Source organism: Cetorhinus maximus, chromosome 3, assembly GCF_964194155.1.
Source record: "Cetorhinus maximus chromosome 3, sCetMax3.hap1.1, whole genome shotgun sequence".
Classification (NCBI taxonomy): domain Eukaryota; kingdom Metazoa; phylum Chordata; class Chondrichthyes; order Lamniformes; family Cetorhinidae; genus Cetorhinus; species Cetorhinus maximus.
Genome location: NC_135881.1, coordinates 116,623,529 through 116,645,569, shown reverse-complemented (window position 1 = coordinate 116,645,569; position 22,041 = coordinate 116,623,529).

Sequence of the window (22,041 nt, the reverse complement as noted above, 5' to 3'; positions counted from 1 at the left end):
CAGTTAGTTGTTTAATTGTTCACCACCATTCACTACTGGATGTGGCAGGAATGCAGAGCTTAGATCTGATCCATTGGTTGTGGGATCGCTTAGCTCTGTCTATCACTTGCTGCTTATGCTGTTTGGCGTGCAAGTAGTCCTATGTTATAGCTTCACCATTTCATTTTTAGGTATCCCTGGTGCTGCTCCTGGTATGCACTCTTCATTGAACCAGGGTTGATCCCCTGGCTTGATGGTAATGGTAGAGTGGGGGATATGGCAGGTGATGAGGTTACAGAATGAATGTTCCCCTAAACAGTATGAAAGGTTTAACTTACAATTACTACATTCCTCCCCCTTTAATTTTGTTTTACCTCTCTTCTTATGAAAATATCTTAGCCTATATCGTATACAAATATATACAGTTCATGCATTTGTAGATTTGTCTTTGAAGAGATTTTCTGATTCGGGTAGAGCGACGCAACCTTATAACTGGAGGTTCTTCCATTGGGTTGACTTGACCAGGAACTGCAGCATCTGGGACATCTTTAGACAATGGCATTTCAGAATTATTTACTTCAACAGGGGCATCAAGTATGTCTATTTGGTGTTGATCTGGCACTTCAGGGATCAAGGGCTTGACTTCGATTTCAGGTGGATTAACTGGTTGTTGGAGTGTGTCCCAACTTCTAAGATGATCCACTTATTTCCTAACAATCCTGTTTTCCACTTCTACTTCATGAGATAATGGTCCTGTTTCAGAGGCGATTGTACCAGGGACCCATCTCAGTCCAGTTGCAAAATTTCGTACAAAAACTGTCTCTTCCACTGTAAATTCTTGACATTTACTGTGAACATCATGATTCACTTTCTGACTACCCTGGTTTTTCTCCACCTCCCCCTCTAAATCATCAGGGAATACTGGACTCAATCTTGTATGAAGCCGGCACTTCATTAGCAATTCAGAAGGTGTTGAACCTGTAGTTGCATGAGGAGTCATGCGATAGTTAAAAAGGAATCTTGAAATTCATGTCTCTAACGTTCACTCAGATAGTTTCTTCATGCCTGTTTTAAATGTTTGTACTGCTCTTTCTGCTAACCCATTGGATGAGGGATGATATGCTGCTGTTCTGGCATGTTTAATCCCATTTAGGTTCACAAATCTTCAGAATTCAGTACTAGTGAAAGCAGTACCATTATCTGACACTACAACTTCAGGTACACCATGTACACTAAAACATTGATGCAGCTTTTCAATAGTTGCACACAATGTGGGTGATCTCACTTCATACACATCCATCCATTTTGAATTTGCATCGATGATCACAAGAAACATGATACCTAAAAATGGACCTACATAATCTATATGTTGTCTAACCCAGGGTCGACCAGGCCACTCCCACGGATGCAGTGGAGCTGAAACGGGCAACTTCTGTTCTTGCTGACACTGAAGACAGTATTTAACCTCTTTTCTATTTCACTGTCTTTACCTGGCCACCAGGTATAACTTCGTGTGAGCATCTTTATTTTTGAAATACCAGGATGCACACTATGAAGCTCTGTCAATAGTGGTTATCTTTCTTGCACAGGGATGACGACTCTTACTCCCCATAACAAGATACCATCTTGACAACTCAGTTCAGATTTACGGGCATAGAATGGTTTTAATTCTTCAGAGACTTGTGCATTTGACCATCCTTGTAATACCTGTTCACAAAGTCTTGATAAAATTGGATCGCAGTTTGTCCAATTCTTTTTTACACAGACTGGTGAGGAGTCCAGGAAATTCAACACAAGTACAACATCTTAAGGTACTAGAACATGTGTAATGCTATCTGGCAAAGGAAGATGACTGAGAGCATCTGCATTTGCTATATGCACACCCGGATGGTGCATTAAAGTGTACTCACATGCCGACAAAATTAAAGCCCATCCTTGAATTCTAGCAGACGCTATTTGTGGGATTGCCTCATCTTTACTAAACAAACCCAGCAGTGGCTTGTGATCTGACACTATGGTGAAATGTCAACTGCAAATATTGATGGAACTTCTTTACTCCAAATACGATGGATAAGCCTTCTTTTTCAATTTGTGAGTAACCTTTCTCGGCTGAAAAAAGGGTTCTGGATACATATCCTCTCAGTCTTTCTGATCCATCCTCCATCTTGTGTGACAATACTGCTCCCACTCCGTGGGGAGATACATCACAAGTAAATATCATAGTGCACAAGCAAACTCGACGAGTGTTTTATGAAGGTTTCCTCTTGCTGTGCCTCCCAGGACCATCTGTGGTTCTTCTATAATAATAAGTGTAAAGGGGTTAATACTGTACATAGATTAAGCAAGAATCGACCGTAATAATTTAACGAGCCCAAAAAAGACTTGAGCCAGAATGTTTCCCTCATCAGGCAGGAGTGGTCGGGAAGCCGACCGCCGCCCGTGATCGGCTCCGCGCCGTGATTTCATGCGGGCAGGCGAATTAAGACCTGCGCTGCGTGGATTGCGAGCGGCAGTGCTGAGCGCTGCCTGTGCAGGCGGGGGGAGGAGAGAGAGCTGGGCCTGGTGTGCAGAAGAACAGAGCTGCCTCAGGGAGATTAAAGTGCTTTTTTAAAAAATGAATAAAGACAGTAAAAATTTAATAAAACATGTTCCCTCATGTGACCCTGAGATGGGACATGTTTTTAATTCCAAAATAAAGTTTTTATTTCATGTGTGTTAGCTTTAGGAAACCTCATCCCGCTCATGGATGAGGTTTCCTAAAAAATGAAAAGGCTGCATGGCCTTTTCATCTGTCTGCTAACCGCTAGGTTGGGCAGCGTAAATATTAAGTTAATGAGGTTGTTAGTGGCCTTAAAAGGCCTTTTAATTATCGGCAGGCACACAGCCAACTCTGGTGTGCGCCCGCCGAACAAATCATCACGAGACGTCGGGATGCACGCCCACCATCGTTGTGCGTCATTTCGCGCTCAGGTGTGTCGGGCACGTGCCCACACGCCCAGCATAATATTCTGGCCTTGAGTTCAGTGACGTTGGTAGGAGAGGGCACTTCTTTGATTGCTCTGACTTTCTCCTCTAATGGATGCAACCCTTGGGCATCCACTTGATGATCCAAATATGTGACTTCCTTTGCTTGAAAATTGCACTTTTCTTTTTTCAAATGTACGCCAGCTTCCAAAAATCTCTTCAGAACCTCTTCTAGGTTTGCCAAATGGTCTGCTTCCGTGGATCCTGTGATCAAGATGTCATCCAGGTACACTATGACTCGGGGAAATCCTTGAAGTAGGCTTTCCAAGGTTCTTTGGAAAATTGCACAGGCAGAGGACACTCCGACGGCTGGGCGTGTATATTGGCACAGGCCTTGTGCATGTTTATGGTGACACAATCTCTTGATGTGTTGTCCAGATCTAGCTGTTGGTATGCATGTCTCATATTCTGTTTAGAGTAAGATCTTCCTCCTGCAAGTTTAGCGTACAGATCTTCAATCTTTAGGATCCGGTATTTGTTTAATTTCACAGCCTTGTTTACCATTAATTTATAATCTCCGCAGATGCAAATGGTTTGATCTGGGTTCATCACAGGGACTATGGGTGCTGCCCATTCTAAAAATTGGACTGGCTAAATTATTCCTAACTTCTCCAAACTGCATAATTCCGCATCTACCTTCTCCTTTAGACTGTACGGCACCGGTCTTGCCTTAAAAAATGAGGTATTGCTTCAGGATCCATGTATATTTTAGCTTGTAGACCTTTTATTTTGCCCAACTCATCTCACAATACTCTGTCATACTTTATTAACAACTTAGGAACTCCTGAATTCTGGCTTGAAAAATTTCTGATAAATTTAGTTTAATTTCTTTCAACCAATCATGGCCCAGAAGGCTAGGAGCTTCTCCTGTTACAATAATTATTGGCAGCTGGGCTATCTGTTGCCTGTCTGATACAGGTACAGAGGCGGTGCCTTTCACCTGTATTGCATCCCCTGTATACGTTTTTAACCGAGCAGCGGTTTTCTCCAAGTTCAATGGCTGAGCACCTCCTCTGAGGTATTTAAAGATGTGTTCTCCTACCACTGTAATTGATGCTCCTGTGTCAACTTCCATGAACAGAGGCTTTCCATTTACTTGATGCATAACAGTGATTGGTTCAGTTTTCCTGGCCTCCAGATTGTGTAAGGAATACATGTCAGTATCAGCAGCTTCTGGCTCATTTATATTGTGCACTGCATTTAACTTGGCCTGCTGTCTGAATGGCTGTCTTGATCTCGCTCTGCACTGTTTTACGACATACCCCTTTTGTGGCAGTAGTGGCATTCTGCCTCTTTAAATCTGTAGTTTTCGGGTACATGATTACCCTCACATCAGTTTAACTTTAATTTCTGAGCTACTGGTGAGCTGCTTCCAGTATTTATTTTTGTTTTTCTAGTGGTAGGGACTGTGTCCCTGCTCTTCGCGCCATGCCCGTTAGCAGGTTCCCACCCAAACTGTAGAACGGCGCCATGTTGCACACTCTGCAAAGCCTGGGAGTCCCTCTCAGCACTCTCCATTGCTATCGCTATCTCCATGGCACACTATCTCAACTTCTGCAAGCAAACGGCACTGAATGGCATCGTCATTCATTCCGCAAACCAAACGATCTTGCAGTTGTCATTTAAAGTATCGTTGAAGTCATAGTGCTCCGTTAACTGTTTTAACTTCACGATGAACGTTGGATCGACTCTCCAGGGGCCCTTACTTGAGAGTTGAACTTGAATCTTTACATGATCACCAAAGGTTTAGGCTGAAAATATGCCTTCACAAGGTTCACTTGCTTGGTGAAGGATCTGGAATTTGGTGCATTTGGAGCTGTCATACTATGGATTAGGTTATATGTTTTCCTCTCGCATACATTTAGAAGGATTGCCTTCTGTTTCCCCTTCACTGTTATTTCATCCGCCACAAAGTAGAAACCTAAGCGCTCCATGTACTGACTCCAGGCCTCCATCAATGTGTTGTGCGGGTCAGTTCTGGCGAAGAGAGGCATTGCTGGTGAGTATACTTTTCTCTTTCCTTCCCTTAAAAATTGAAATACTCACAGTCGTGAGGTGAGATGCAGCACTGGAGCTATCCACCCTCATCGCCAATTGTAATAAATTAGAGTGCAGGGCTGGTTTCTTGTAAGAAACAGTGAGCTTTATTTACAGAGCTCCTGATGAAGCTACATGCTTGTTACAAGGCCAAGGCTAGAAAACCTCCACCCCTAAGATTACCCGTGCTAGGGCTGATTCTTCTATACAGTCACATGATCCCCATAAGTACAAATATTCCCCTTAACAGTATGAAAGGTTTAACTTACAATTACTACATATTCAAGAGGAAATTGGATTATTATGTGAAAAGCAAAAATGTGCAGGGTTATGGGGAGAAGGTGGGGGAATGACACGAGGTGAATTGTTCATTTGGAGAGCCGATGCAGACATGATGGTCAAATGGCCTCCCTCTGTGCTGTATCAATTCTATTATTCTGTGAACTAGGCACTTTTTAAGCATATATATATAGCCTTCCTTAACATTAGGTACAGCCCAAACTTTCTGCTTTCTCCAAATATTAAAATAAAACCTACTAGTAAGAAAGCTCCATGCATACTCAGAGCTATATTCCTGTTAGTCTGAGTGCCACACAGTGCTAACTTGCATCTTTCAACTATGCATCGCTGCCTAATGGGCTTGTTACAGGTGCATATGATTAAAAAAATTATGCGTCTTGGGCTAGAAATTGGATAACCATCTACTTTGGGCACAGGGCTTGTGATTCGTGACCTGCTTGTGCCCATGCAGATTGAGGTGGGCCAGTCAGTGTAATCCCAGAAGGAGAAAAAAGAGCAATATTATAGCACTAATGAAGAGGGATTATCACTTGATCTGACAATTGTAGCTGCCAGCTCAGACAGACACTGGTACTGCACCTACTTAAAGGTGCAGAATTAGATAAGTACATGGGGAGTCAAGTGGGCATGAGTGAGTTGTAGCCAAGCCAGGGGTAAAGGATGATTAATTTGCCAGCTCACCAGATGGTGAGTTGGAAGACTATTACTATTGCAGGGGATTCACATGAGGACCTTGATAAAGCAATATACAGGAAAATGCTGTTTGGGTATACCAAGGTGCTGGGTGCATTCACTTACCTGCCAGGCAACCTCCAGTCACTGTCAAGGAGCATGCAGGAGTCCAGCTACAACTTGGCAGAGGGGATGGTGTGGAGTTTGCCCTCTCTGCAGCCTCTGGTCCATCCTCCTGTCATTCTGCAGACCCAGAGGCACTGCCACTGCTGCCCCCATACCTGTTGCAACTTTCTTGTGGACAGGTCACCCACTTCTCTGCCCCATTCCCTCCTCCTCACATCCCCCCATCCACCATGAGGATCTGTCAGCACTCTCTGGCAAATCCAGGAATTCACCAAAACACCTCAAAGCACATTTCAGAGTACTTCCAGATACTTTACAATAGAAAAAATATTTTTTTAAAATTGCCTTATCTGGCCCTTTCAATAATGATAGTGCAGGGCCTGTCTTTCAGCTTCATGCTTGTTTGCAGAGTGAATAACAGAGAAGTGGCCAATACATTTATTGACCAAATTTGGAATCCTAGCATCTTAACAACTCTTGGGGCTGTGTAACTTTAGAATATCGTTCATAGGTCTTCCAGCACATGCACACTATCAATTTCATGCCCCTGTCTCCTACATTAACTTCAATCTTGAATCTGCACACCATCAAGAATAAGAAAGAAAAATAGGCTAATGTTTTGAGTGTGACTCTTTATCAGAATTTAAGGCTCATATCCAAAACATTAAATCATCTTCCAGTTTCAGTGACTGGCTGAGCAGCTGTGCATTTTCTTTTTTAATATCTGAAAATAAAACAGATAATTTTGCAAGATTCAACAATTTCAACGGATGAATTTTAGTTGAGTGTTATAGTTTTTAGTCCTGCTATTGATTTTTTTTTGCTTGTCAGAAGTAGTAACTCCAATCTAGGAAAAATGGGACCGTTCCATTTAATGAACCCCATGTGATTGTCAAAACAGTGATCTTAGCTAATGGTAGCCCAGAAACGCATTTCTTCACACGAGCATCAGTGAAGTCATTCATTCCTTGGGTGATACGGAGCACTTGCAAAACAACTGGCAACAGCTCTAATGAGTAAGCCTGTTCACATTTTTATGTACATCCTGACTGAAAGTATTTTAACATTTCTGTAAACCCTGTAAAATTGTGGAAAAGATTTATTCCTTTGATTTGACAAATATATTTTCCTTAAACGCTGCCAAGAAAGCTGGGATTGTGCCCCTCAATTCATTCTCATTGGCAGAGGAAAATGCAGAATACATTAGCAAACAAAAAAAAGCAACTATCAAAATTTATTTTTATGCCTTTGAAACGATACTTCATTGGAGAGTTATAGAATCTGAGCTTTAAAGTTGCATATGAAGTACTTACTCATAAAGATTTGTATTTAAACAGAAAATACTGGAAATACTCAGTGTGCTAGATGGTATCTGTGGAGAGTGAATCAGAGTTAACATTTCAGTTCTGATGAAATGCTATTAACTTAAAAAGATCAACTTTGTTTTTCTCTCTACAGAAACTGCCTGACCTGCTGAGTTTTCCCAGTCTTTTCTGTTTTTATTTCAGAATTCCAGTGTTCTTTCTTTGTTAGGGTATTAAGTATTGATAAATCTAACTCAGCACCTGGAAAAGACAATGGTATTTCCCATTACTTATGCTGTGGTTCATGAAAGACAACTTAAAGTACTTCATGATGATAGAGTAGTGGTTGATGTTGTATGATTTATATGTGCCTGCATGCCATTGTAATGTAAAGGTGCTCGGCAGAGCAAGGGTTAACATGGAACTGGAGAATAGCACTGCCCATGGTATGATGTATAGAGCCATATGGTAATAGACTGAGAACAATCTAGAGTGAACACTCTGAAACCAGCCTGCAGGGAGGTAACAGCACCATGCATGAAAGTAACCTGGGATCTGTAAATAGTTAAAGGTTAACACTAAATGGCTCCTGTTTAAATATGCAACTCTGCAGGATCTCATCAATGAGCCACAACATTTAGTACCATATTACAACAGTTGATACTTCCAGTTCTCCACATGTCAAGCAATCACTGTCTTCTTTCAATTTACAGATTGAGTTATCTCAGTTGCTTTGTGATTGGAACTCAGGTGGCTATTAGACTGTTTACATGAGAATTTGCATTCTCTGGATTTTGAAATCAAAAATATCTTAATGCTCAGAACCACATACCAATTGTATTCAGTTCCACTTACAATATTCTGAACTGAATTCCCTCAAGACTTTGCCAATCATTTGCTATAGAGGAGAGAGTAATCTACTAGAGATACATGCAACTTTTGTTTTACATTTGCAACACATGTAAAATAGTGCCAGGCATTTATAAACATCTGAAGGGAACTTCCTGTCTTAATGCCCCAAACAAAACTGGTGGAAAGAGCTAAGGGCTTTTACTCTGAAATCTGACTTAAATATACAGCTCTCCAGCATTTACACTCAATAAGTGCTGCAATTGCATTTAAAGTCTTGTACAAATCCACAGTACAAGTAGAAATGGAATATAGGTCTCCTGAGGCAATGGGAAATTACTCAGACAGGCAGCTGCAACACCTCACCCTAGGCTGCAACTTCCACTATGTATGTCATGAAATAACAGCATAAAAAAAAGTTTACATAGTTTGCTCCGCAATTTAATGGAGGAAAAAACAGCAACTCATAAAAATTGCAGGAATGCAAGTTCAATAAATAACAAAAGGGGCATTTTATACAAGGATATATTTACAGCTAGAACTTTGGTAGTTTATAAGAATTAACATTTATTTTGCCAGATGTTGGGTTTCAAAATGAATATGATCTTTATCTCGAACACTGACCATTAAGTTGATGCAATTAGTAGATATTATAACCAGAGCAGAAAGAGAGCAGGTTTATAAATTAGATGTTAGTTGTTTCCAAGGGAAACTGGAGTTCTAGAATAATACTGGATCACAACATATACTTGTAAGAGGAAACAAAAAAATGATTTTTTTGTCATTGTGCTAGCTTTCAATTTAAGAAAAATCACTTTCGGGTGTGCATAGAAGTTAGAACACTGATCTTCCCTAATAATATTGTATGACTATGTAAATGTGCTCCATTTGTTGTTTACCCCATGTTTTTAGTTGCTACAATTTTCATTGTGTGTTCCAGCCAGTCAAGTTTAAAACAACGCCTCTTAGATTCAAACAACTTCAAACAGGACATACAGGAGTTCTAGTGGAATTAAGAAAACATCCACACTACACTTCTTTTTAATTTAAGCTTTCCTACTAAGCCTGTTGCTTATAATTAATGAAAGCTGAAAATATCTAAAGCTTCAGTTGTTTAACTCTTTTCAAGTGTAATTCACAGTAAACATCTGATCTGAATTGGGCAGCACAAAAGAAATGGTCCGCAAAATGTGTGACTATTGCAAAGTTAAAGCTAAACTATTGCTTCAATTCATTGGTTCCATAGCATGACCTATAAAAAAAACACATTAAGATGCTAGGCGCAGCTTTGAAAACAATTACTCAACTTAAGAGCATTTCTTCAAACAATCCTTGAAGTGTCAGAAATTCAAAACAGGAAATGATTTGTCCAGGTGCAATATCTAAAAATAAAGCATTGTTATAGCAATGCTTCCCCCCCCCCCTTTGATATTGTTGGCTAAATGAGGAAGGATTGATTTCTGATCCGAAAATGGGAATGACTTTATGAAAGTTGTGATGGTACTTGCATCCTTGCATCCGAGTGAATGGTTGTTTTTTAGACTGGAGGAAGGTTTATAGTGGAGTTCCCCAGGGATTGGTGTTAGGACCCTTGCCCTTTCTTATATAGAGTAATGATGCAGACCCTGAGTGCATGGAGCAAAATTTCAAAATTTGCAGATGGTACGAAACTTGGAAGTTTAAAAAAAAATTAATTCATGGAATGTGGGCATCGCTGGCCATGCCAGTATTTATTGCCCATCACTAATTTGCCTTTGAGAAGGTTGTGGTGAGCTGCCTTCTTGAATCGCTGCAGTCCATGTGGTGTAGATACACCCACAGTGCTGTTAGGAATTTGAACCCAGCGACAGCAAAGGAACAGCGATATATTTCCAAGTCAAGATGGTGAGTGGCTTGGAGGGGAACTTCTAGATGGTGGTGTTCCCATCTATTTGCTGTCCTTGTCCTTTTAGATAGTAGTGGCTGTGGGTTTAGAAGATGCTTTTTAAGGAGGCTTGGTGAGATCCTGCAGTGCATCTTGTACACACTGCTGCCACTATGCGTTGGTGGTGGGGAAATGAATGTTTGTGGATGGGTTGCCAATCAAGCAGGATGCTTTATCCTGGATGGTGTCAAGCTTCCTGAGTGTTGTTGGAGTTGCACTAATCCAGGCAAGTGGGGAGTATTCCATCACACTCCTGACCTGTGCCTTCTAGATGGTGGACAGGCTTTGGGGAGTCAGGAGGTGAGTTACTCACCGCAGGAATCCTAGCCTCTGACCTGCTCTTGTAGCCACAGTATTTATATGGTTAGTTCCAATTCAATTTTTGGTTAATGGTAACCCCCAGGATGTTCATAGTGGGGGATTCAACAGTGATAATGCCATTGAATGTCAAGGGGTAATGGTTAGATTCTCTCTTGTTGGAGATGGTCATTGCCTGGCACTTATTTGTGTGGCGCAAATGTTACTTGCCACTTATCAGCCCAAGCCTGGATATTGTCTAGGTCTTGCTGCATTTGGACATGGACTGCTTCAGTATCTGAGGAATCGTGAATGGTGCTGAACATTGTACAATCATCGCGAACATCCCCAATTCTGATCTTATGATGGAAGGGAGGTCATTGATGAAGCAGTTGAAGATCATTGGTCTAAGGCATTATCCTGAGGAACTCCTGCAGTGATGTTCTGGAAATGAGATGATTGACAACCCCAGCCATCTTCCTTTGTGCTGGGAATGACTCTAACCAGCAGAGAGTTTTTTCCCTGATTCCCATTGACTGCAGTTTTCCTAGGGCTCCTTGATGCCATACCCCGTCAAATGCTGCCTTGATGTCAAGGGCAGTCACTCTCACCTCACCTCTGGAGTTCAGCTCTTTTGTCTATATTTGATCCAAGGCTGTAATGAGGTCAGGAGCTGAGTGACCCTGGCGGAACCCAAACTGAACTTCAGAGAGCAGATTATTGCTAAGCAAGTGCCGCTTGATAGCACTGTTGATGACCCCTTCCATCACTTTACTGATGATCGAGAGTAGACTGATGGGGTGGTAATTGGCTGGGTTGGATTTGTCCTGCTTTTTAGGTACAGGACACACCTGGGCAATTTTCCACATTGCCGGGTAGATGCCAATATTGTAGCTGTACTGGAGCAGCTTGGCTAGGGGCGCAGCAAGTTCTGGAGCACAAGTCGGGATATTGTCAGGGCCCATAGCCTTTGTAGTATCCAGTGCGCACAGTTATTCTTTAATATCACATGGAGTGAATCGAATTGGCTGAAGACTGGCATCTGTGATGCTGGGTACCTCCAGAGGAGGCCGAGATGGATCATCCATTCAGCACTTATGGATTGGTAAAAATGCTTCAGCCTTATCATTTTCAGTGATGTGCTGGGCTCCCTCATCATTGAGGATGGGGATATTTGTGGCACCCCCTCCTCCAGTGAGTTGTTTAATTTTCCACCACCACTCTCAACTTGGACGTGGCAGGACTGCAGAGCTTAGATCTGATCTGTTGCTGTTTGACATGCAAGTAGACCTGTGTTGTAAGTTCACCAGGTTGACACCTCACTATCAGATGCTGCTCCTGGCATGCCCTCTTGCACTCTTCATTGAACCAGGGTTTATCCCCTAGTTTGGTGGTAATGGTAGAGTGGAGAATATGCTGGGCCATGAGGTTACCAATTGTGGTTGAGTACAATTCTGCTGCTGCTGATGGCCTACAGTGCCTCATGGTTGCCCTGTCTTGAGTTGCTAAATTTGTTCAAAATCTATCCCACTTAGCACAGTGGTAGTGCCACACAACATGATGGAGGGTCAAGGAGCCCTAGCAAAACTGGAGTCAATGTAAAAACTCTCTGCTGCTTGGAGTCATACCCAGCACAAAGGAAGATGGTTGTGGTTGTTGGAAGTCAATCACCCCAGTTCTAGGACATCACTGTAGGAGTTCCTCAGGATAGTGTCGTCGGCCCAACTATCTTCAGCTGCTTCATCAATGACCTTCCTTCCATCATAAGGTCAGAAGTGGGGAATTTGCTGATGATTGCACAATGTTCAGCACCATTTGTGACTTCTCAGATACTGAATCATGAAGTGTCACATGAGCTGGGACATGTCAGTGAATTATAATAAAAATTTTATTTTAATTTATAAAGCCTTCATGAAACTTCATCCTGGCCATGGATGAGGTTTCATGATAAATACAAAGGCCGCCTGTGCTCTTTGTCTGCCCTCCAACCTTAAGGTTGGACGGGCAGTCCTGTTAATTATGTCAATTAGTTTTTAAATGGCCTCAATAGGCCTTTGACAGTTCGCGGGCACGCAGCCGACTCTGGTGCGCGCCCGCCGAACTGAAGATCGTAATGACGCGTGGTGACGTCGGGACGCACGCCCGACGTCACTGCGTATCATTTTATGCGTCGGCGAGTGGGGCCGTCCTCGCATGCCAACCAGAAGATTCAGGCCATGGAAACACCACCACCACCTGAAAGCTCCCCTCCAAGCTACTCACCATCTTGACTTGGAAATATATCACCACATATCAATATGGAGATGGAACTTCACCTCCATAAGGATTGTGCGGTGGTCACTCCAGCTGATACTGTCATGGACAGATGCATCTGTGGCAGGCAGGTTGGTGAGGATGATGTCAAGTATGTTTTTCCCTGCCATAGAGGCAGTCTGGCATCTATGTCCTTGAGGTCACAGCCAGCTCGGTCTGTAGTGGTGCTACCGAGCAAGTCTTGGTGACGGACATTGAAGTCCCCCACCCAGAATACAGTCTGCACCCTTGCCACCCTCAGTGCCTCCTCCAAGTGGTGTTCAACATGGATTCATCAGCTGAGAGGTGGGCAGTACATGGTAATCATTGGAGGTTGCCTTGCCCATGTTTGACCCGATGCCATGAGATTTCATGAGGTCTGGAGCTGATGTTGAGGACTCCCAGGGCAACTCCCTCTTGACTGTATACCACTATACCTCTGTTGGGTCTGTCTTGCCGATGGGACAGGACATACCCAGGGATGGCAATGGTGGTGTCTGGGACATTATCTGTAAGATATGATTCTGTGACTGTGACTATGTAGGCTGTTGCTTGACTAGTCTGCGAGACAGCTCTCCCAATTTTGGCACTAGCCCCAGATGTTAGAAGAAGGACTTTGCAGAGTCAGCAGGGCTGAGTGTGCCATTGTCATTTCCAGTGCCTAGGTTGATGCCGGGTTGTCTGTCAGGTTTCATTCCTTTTAGACTTTTTGGCAGTTTGAAACAACTGAGTAGCCTGCTAGGCCATTAAGAGGGCATTTAAGAGTCAACCACATTTCCTTGAGTGTGGAGTCACATATAGGCCAGACGATGAGGACAGCAGGTTTCCTTCCCTAAAGGACATTAATGAGCCAGGTGGGTTTTTACGACAATCAGCAATGGTTTCATGGTCATCATTAGACGTTTTAATTCTTGCACTAGGGAGGTTTTATACACATCAAGTTCCTTGGGCATCTCCCTCCACACTTTAACGTTGGTGGATGTTTGGCAAAAGTACATATTTGTTTACTAAGCAGTATTTGCACCGATGTTATGATGGTGGAGCAGGAGAAGGCCCCAAGGAAGTTTTTAATGTATATCCTATATTCACTATAAGAAGTTCTAGCAACAGCGTTGGTAGGTGAGGTATCCACTCTTATTAAAGGAAGATGGCATATGAAGGGTTAATTCTGTTGATGTTAATTAATACAGCTATCAATCTGAAACAATGTTACAACATAACTAAATTCAATTGATTTTTTTTAAAGTGATATTTTTTCCTGTATATATTACTTTGAGATGGATTACCTGATAGCAAATTAACAAAATGTTGCTGTTATGTACAGTATACCTATAGTATACCTACCATCAGGCACATAATGCATAGAGGGATGAAAGATCCATGATATCCTAAACAGTCAGAAATCATAGAGACTGACTCAGAATCTATGCATTTCAACAAAAACCACTTCAAAAGGAACAGAAATTCCAGATTAAATTCTCTCTATTTAGACTGCATTTTAATCAAATGGAAGCATTTATTGATTCATATCAAAATAAGCTGTTAAGGACTTCAAAAAGCAGTTTCCTGAGCGATTTCATTAGTGATTGCATCTGTTATAGGTACCAGTGCCAAATAGAACTGTTTCTGTGCGCAGTAAATGTAAGGGGTAATTTTCCAATATGTACTCCAGTGGGTGTGGCTCCCTGCCAGCTGTACAAAGTCAGAAATTACACCAATATAACAATGTGGCTGGTGTAGAGACCTAGAGATTGGTCTTACGTCTTCATGATCCAAATTCAAACCTGCTCCAGATGAGTGGAGAGCGGATGGGGGTGTAGTGAGTGAGATGAAATTCTCTTTGAGTATCAGCCAATGAGTGTTATGTATAAGCCAGGTTGCTGTATATCTTCTTCATCTCGGAGCTAGAGATGACTTTAGTTCTAAATCCAAACAGTTTATTTACAGAACTTGCAGGAGTTTCAACACAAATATTCACAGCTAAGACACCAGGTCCTTTCTGGAACATTCTCAGATTTTCTTAACACTCTAGCTCCACGCACAGACCTAAACAATCAAGCAAGTCTACAAGGATCAGTTACCAGACTTGCTTAATCAAATACAGATGGACAAACCATTGAACATTACAATGAGTAATGTAATTTAGCAGCATTCTCCGAGTCAAGAGATTGTGATGTAAAATTTGATTCCATAGTATTGTTGGGCCCAGTGCTACTGAAGTCTGAAACTCTTAATAATATCAGCCAGAATGCTTCCAGCCACATATGGCATGGCTCACTCGAATTGTAAAGGCACTAGCATGGGTGTGCCGTGTGTGTGACAGAAGCATACAGAGTGGGTGGCTTGTGATGTTAAACAGCCTCTGACACTGATTTGGTGCACAGTTAACACCTTTTCTTATTCCTTCCCAGCTGAATGTGTTTTCAACTGCATGAGGGAGCACCCAGCCCGCAGTGTTATTTCTGCTTTCTCTGCTTCTGACTTAGTTATGTCAGCATCACAGGCTAATATCTGTATTTCGCCAACATTTAAATGGGTATCACTAGCTAAACTAGGCATGACCTGCTGAAATGTAGTCCTGATAATGAAAACTTAAATGGAATTAATCAAAAGATGGGTCTTGAAGATTTCAAATGATGGGGCTGTGACCATTTCCTTTGGCCGCTTGTTCCATTTTGGGACTGTCCTTGGGAAGAAAGATTGTTGATGTACTGCCTGTTGATAAGTAGTCTTTGCAGTTTGTGTGGATGGCTACCTCATGTTTTGTCATTGCCAGAGGGCACCAGGTACTTGTTTCTGTCAATTCCCACCAGTCCATTCCATATCTTATAGAACATGGTCAGTCTATTCTTTCCCCCCTCCTTTGCTATAGTGATTCCCATTCCAAAGCTATGATCAACGATGTGACGCTGGTGTAGTTCCCAAACTGATTCGTGCAGAATTGTGCAGCAGATCTTTGAATGGCTTCAATTGTATTTATATCTCACACTTAACTTGTATACTTCAGGCTTGGATGAACAAATGTTTGGTGAGCTATAATTCTAATATTTTTGTCGCATACCAAAGATTCCCCCTCAGAAATCCAAGAGCCCTGTCTGCTTTGGATGTTATCTGCTGAATGTGGAATCCCCACCGAAGGTTGTTTTTAAGATCACCGCCCTCCCCACCACTGCCCCCCCCCCCCCCCCCCCCCACCCCCTAACCCAACCAGGTATGGTTGTCTATCTATTGGAGAATTTGATTACAAAACTTAAAACTATCTATTGGTGGTAATGTACATGCAAGGCATTTTTTGGCATTGAATGCCATCTCCCATTGGTCTTGGCATTTTTTCAATTCCAGAAGATCATCTTGCAGTGAATTGATATGATCTTAAGTTTTCCCTGATGTGATATCCATGCAGTCATCTACAAATAGTTGTGCCCTGTTTTTTAACTTGCTGAGATGGCTGTTTATGTATGTCAAGAAGAGTAAAGGTTCCAACACCATTCCCTGACACATGCTGGATGGGACATCTCCAGGAGACGATGATTCCCCATCACACACTACTCTTTGTCTTCTGCTGGCAAGGAAGTGCCAGATCCAGTTTAATAATGTCCCCCTGATTCCACAGTAGTGAAGTTTGAACAAGAGCTTTTCATGAGGAATTTTGTCAAAGGCTTTTGAGAAATGTAATATTGCCCTGTGAATATTTTTATCTCTTTTTTAAAAGGGATCACCGTGCGACTTATAGGTGAGACACTTTTAACTTTCCTTTGCTGGTGCAGAGTGAGTGGAATTTCTATGGTAAATACTATTGGAGGAGTTTGGAAAATGTTTTGGAGTTGCAAGGGAGTGATGTTAGAGTTTGACAAGGAGGTCAGAGGAGTCAGAAGGCCTATCAGGAGGAAGTCTACTTCACTAATCGGAGCAATAGTTATAGTTTCTCTTGAGCTGAACATGAAGATGGAGCACAGACAGCAGAGAGGAAGCTGTAAAGAAAAACAGAAATACCTGGGAAAACTCAGCAGGTCTGGCAGCATCAGCGGAGAAGAGCAAAGTTGATGTTTCGAGTCCTCATGACCCTTCAACAGAACTAAGTAGAAATAGGAAAGGGGTGAAATATAAGCTGGTTTAAGGGGGGTGGGGGAGGGGGTTGTTGGGACAAGCAAGCAGTGATAGGAGGAGATAACCAAAAGATGTCACAGACAAAAGAACAAAGAGGTGTTGAAGGTGGTGATATTATCTAAAAGAATGTGCTAATTCAGAGTGGAGAGCAGGACAAGCAAGGTAGCTCTAGTGGGGGTGGGGTGAAATAAACGATGGGTGGAATACATTTAAAAATAATGGAAATAAGTGGGAAAAGGAAAATCTATATAAATTATTGGAAAAAACAAAAGGGATGGGGAAGAAACGGAAAGTGGGTGGGGATGGAGGAGGGAGTTCAAGATCTAAAGTTGTTGAACTCAATATTCAGTCCGGAAGGCTGTAAAGTGCCTAGTCGGAAGATGAGGTGCTGTTCCTCCAGTTTGCGTTGAGCTTCACTGGAACAATGCAGCAGGCCAAGGACAGACATGTGGGTAAGAGAGCAGGGTGGAGTGTTAAAATGGCAAGCAACAGGGAGGTCTGGGTAATGCTTGCGGACAGACCGAAGGTGTTCTGCAAAGCGGTCACCCAGTCTGCGTTTGGTCTCTCCAATGTAGAGGAAACCGCATTGGGAGCAACGAATGCAGTAGGCTAAGTTGGGGGAAATGCAAGTGAAATGCTGCTTCACTTGAAAGGAGTGTTTGGGCCCTTGGATGGTGAGGAGAGAGGAAGTGAAGGGGCAGGTGTTGCATATTTTGCGTTTGCATGGGGAGGTGCCGTAGGTGGGGGTTGAGGAGTAGGGGGTGATGGAGGAGTGGACCAGGGTGTCACGGAGGGAACAATCCCTACGGAATGCCGCCGGGGGGGGTGAAGGGAAGATGTGTTTGGTGGTGGCATCATGCTGGAGTTGGCGGAAATGGCGGAGGATGATCCTTTGAATGCGGAGGCTGGTGGGGTGATAAGTGAGGACAAGGGGGACCCTATCATGTTTCTGGGAGGGAGGAGAAGGCGTGAGGGCGGATGCGCGGGAGTTGGGCCGGACACGGTTGAGGGCCCTGTCAACTACCGTGGGTGGAAAACCTCGGTTAAGGAAGAAGGAGGACATGTCAGAGGAACTGTTTTTGAAGGTAGCATCACCAGAACAGATGTGACGGAGGTGAAGGAACTGAGAGAATGGGTTGGAGTCCTTACAGGAAGCGGGGTGTGAGGAGCTGTAGTCGAGGTAGCTGTGGGAGTCGGTAGGCTTGTAATGGATATTGGTGGACAGTCTATCACCAGAAATTGAGACAGAGAGGTCAAGGAAGGGAAGGGAAATGTCAGAGATGGACCATGTGAAAATGATGGAGGGGTGGAGATTGGAAGCAAAATTAATAAATTTTTCCAGGTCCCGACGAGAGCATGAAGCAGCACCGAAGTAATCATCGATGTACTGGAGAAAGAGTTGTGGGAGGGGGCCGGAGTAGGACTGAAGAAGGAATGTTCCACATACCCCATAAAGAGACAGGCATAGCTGAGGCCCATGCGGGTACCCATAGCCACACCTTTTATTTGGAGGAAGTGAGAGGAGTTTAAGGAGAAATTGTTCAATGTGAGAAAGCTGTGAAGCTGTGTTCAGGGAGAGGAGGAGGTGGACTCAGTAGAAGACCCTACCCACCAAGGACCTTTAAGGAGTGCTTCTCCTACCTCTACCTCAACCAGGGAAGTGCCACCAAGTTTCACCAAGGAGATCATGACTGAACTGTGCCACCTCCTATAACCTGAACTGCAGCCGCACAGTTACTGTCAAGATCACTGTGGCCATAACTTTTTATGTCGGTGGATCCTTCCAGTTGGAAGAAGGCAAAATTTGCAACATCTTACAGTTTGCATCATTGCATCAGGGAAGTGACAGAAACTTTGTGCAGAAGGAGAGGCAACTTCATTGTCTTCTTACTGATCAGAGAAAAGCAGGGGGAAAGAGCGTATGGATTTGTCAGGCTGTCAGTATTCTTAGCTGTGCAGGGTGCCAACATCTGCGAACATGTGACTCTGCGGGCTCCACATATTAAAATGAACAGCAAATGCAAGTGCTGCCACACCATTAACAAGCAGGTCATGCACAGCCATGCCCAGACAATCCTCTTGGTGACTACCCACAATCCTGAAAGAAGCCACAATAAATTCATCCTGTGCCAATCAGGTGTGCCCGCCACCATCTTTGACCCGCCATGAAGACTCTGGGTGATGATGGATTCAAGCTGTATGCCTGGCTTATCTCCTTCTGTTATCAACCACACATTGGCAGTGTGCCTATTGTGACAGCCTTGCTGCCACCATGCAGACTGCAGCAGCTCAAGAAGGCAGCACATCATCACCTTCTCAGGGGCAATTAGGGTTGAGCAACAAATGTTGGCCTTGTCAGCGACACTCACATCCTATGAATGAAAGAACAAGCAACTTTCTTCTTATTACTTCAGTCTGAGCTTCCACCACAGCGCTGACATCCTTCTGTGCTGAGTGGAAACTGAGAGAGTGGCCACAAGACACTGCACCTTAACTGAGTCCGCAAGGGTTGTCATGAGGTTTTCCAGCACTTGTATGATAGAAAATATGGGCTCCAAGCTCTGTGCAAATCTCAGCACCAATTTGGAACCAAGACTCCTCCATGTTCCTTGACAGTGGCAAAGAGTCTCAGTGACAGTCCTGCCAATGCACTAACCATCTTTGTATGCCATCCCATCAGTGTTCTCCTTTATACTACCCCATCACAGTTCTCATCTGAGTTCTCTACAGGAGAACCCGTCTGTCACCTTTGAGGAGCTGGCAACCCCACTATCCCTTGCTGCAGCACGCTCATGCCTGTTGATCTCACCACATGCTGATCTCAGCTCTATTATGCCCTCTAAGATCGTGCAGTGTCAGGATCTGAGCTAACAGCTGCAAGTACTATATCAGATCAAATGACAGTGCTTCTCCACCAAAGGTCTGGTGTTGCTCTTGTCCTTCGTTGTGAAGCTGCACTGGGCAGGTAAGCAGATAATCTCTGGTAGCTGAAAGCAAAATGCACAAGAGGAGGTTTGGGGTGAAGGGAGAGGGGATGGGTTGAAAAGCAAAAAGGTCACACCATCTACAGCTTACACTTCATGCCAGCTAACAGGATGAAGGTGAAGTGGGATTTGAAAGGAGGCATAAGGCAGGAAAATACCATCACCCTGAATGTTTTCAGTGATGCTGAATGCAATGACCTCAGTCACAGCTGACGTCAAAATAGAGCTCAAGAGTTGTGCCATTACATGCAACCTTTTCCTGCAAGAGAAATGGAAGAATGTCAGTAAGTGTATTGTATTGTGTTTGGGTAGTATATCCAGCATAGCTGAAAAGCTGGAGGTATGCGGAAACTGCAAGAGGTGGGTGTGAGTCTGGCATCACTGGTCAGTGTGTGAAAGTGAGTTGGAAAATCTGAATGTCAGGCATGAGCTCTGATTGCTGATTAGTGAGTGATGGGGCTGTGATGCACTGAGCAGCGTGGAACAGTGAGTAAGGGATATCATTTGAAGATGTATACACTGACCTTGAACACACTTGTAAGGTCGTTGCACTTTTACCCACACTACAGCCAGGTCCTCAGGGCTAGACTCTGGGAATTGAAACCCTGGCTAAGTGTTCCCTATTCCCTTTACAGGCCCTTGAGGGCCTCATAGCCCGCTGTGGAAATATGGCCTGTCTACTCCTTTTGACCCCTATTACTAAGACCTCCATCCCACTGCAGCCAACAACTTCTCTCTGGCCTTCCACTAGATTTGCAGTCCCTTCCTTCCACCAATGCCTTTTTCAGAATGTTCCAGCAGCTCCTGTGCCCCGAGTGCAGTTCCCTCGAAGAGGGGCAGGCTCACTGAGCAGATGCAAACTAACTGTGAATCCAACTAGTCACACATGCATCTTTCTCCGCTGCTGAGGATACAGCCAGTCAGCAGCACCTTTCACCCTGTGCTGCACACTTATCATGCAGTGGAGCCGGCTGCACAAAGTTTACATGCTGCCTGCCTCAGTGGGACCTGGAGCAGGGTAATTGTGGTCCTGGCATCTGATAGCGGACCTAATTGAATTTTTTAATCCCCAGTCAGGAGACGTGAGCACTTAATCTTGGTTGACATTTCAGTGTTACACTGTTGAAGCTTGTGGCTTTTGGATGAGATGTTAAACTATAGTGCCATCTGTCCTCTTGGGTGGATGTAAAAATCCCATGGCACTATTTGAGGGTGTTCCCTCAACCAAAAGTCACCAAAATGTTGCCTGGTCATTTATCACATTGCTGTTGTTAGTGGGACCATTTTGCATGTAGATTGGCTGCTATGTTTGCTGCATTACAGCAGTGCACTACACCTCAAATGCACTGCATAGCCTGTGAAACACTTTGAAGTATCCTGAAGATGTAGAATATAACTCAATGCAAGTTCATTCTTTCCTTTGTTTTTTATTCATTCATGGGATCTGGGCATCACTGTCTGGGCCAGCATTTATTGTCCATCCCTAATTGCCCTTGAGAAGGTGATGGTGAGCTGCCTTCTTGAACCGTTGCAGTCCATGTGATGCAGGTACACCCATAGTGCTGTTAGGAAGAGAGCTCTAGGATTTTGACCCAGTGATTGTGAAGGAACGGCGATATATTTCCAAGTCAGGATCGTAGGTGGCTTGGAGGGGAACCTCCAAGTGATGGTATTCCCATGTGACAGCTGCCCTTGTCCTTCTAGATGGTAGTGGTCATGGTTTTGGAAGGTGCTGTCTAAAGAACCTTGGTGAGTTTCTGCAGTGCATCTTGCAGATGGTACACTGCTGCCACTGTGCGTCGGTGGTGGAGGGAGTGAATGTTTGTGGATGGGGTGCCAATCAAGCAGGCTTCTGTCTATAGGAGACACATGTAAAATGATTGTGGGCAATCTTAACTCAGTTCTTAGTGAGAAGGAGTCATGATTACATATGTTTTGTAACTTGAGCCATAGGCATACACAAGAGTACAAAAGCAAAATACTGTGGAAGCTGGAAATGTGAAATAAAAACAGAAAATCCTGGGAATACTCATCAGGTTAGGCTGCATCTATGGAGAGAGAAACAGAATTAATGGGCGGAATTTTCCACACCCGCCTGCCGCTGGGATCTCCCGGTCCCACTGCAAGTCAATGGACTTCTGGCTGG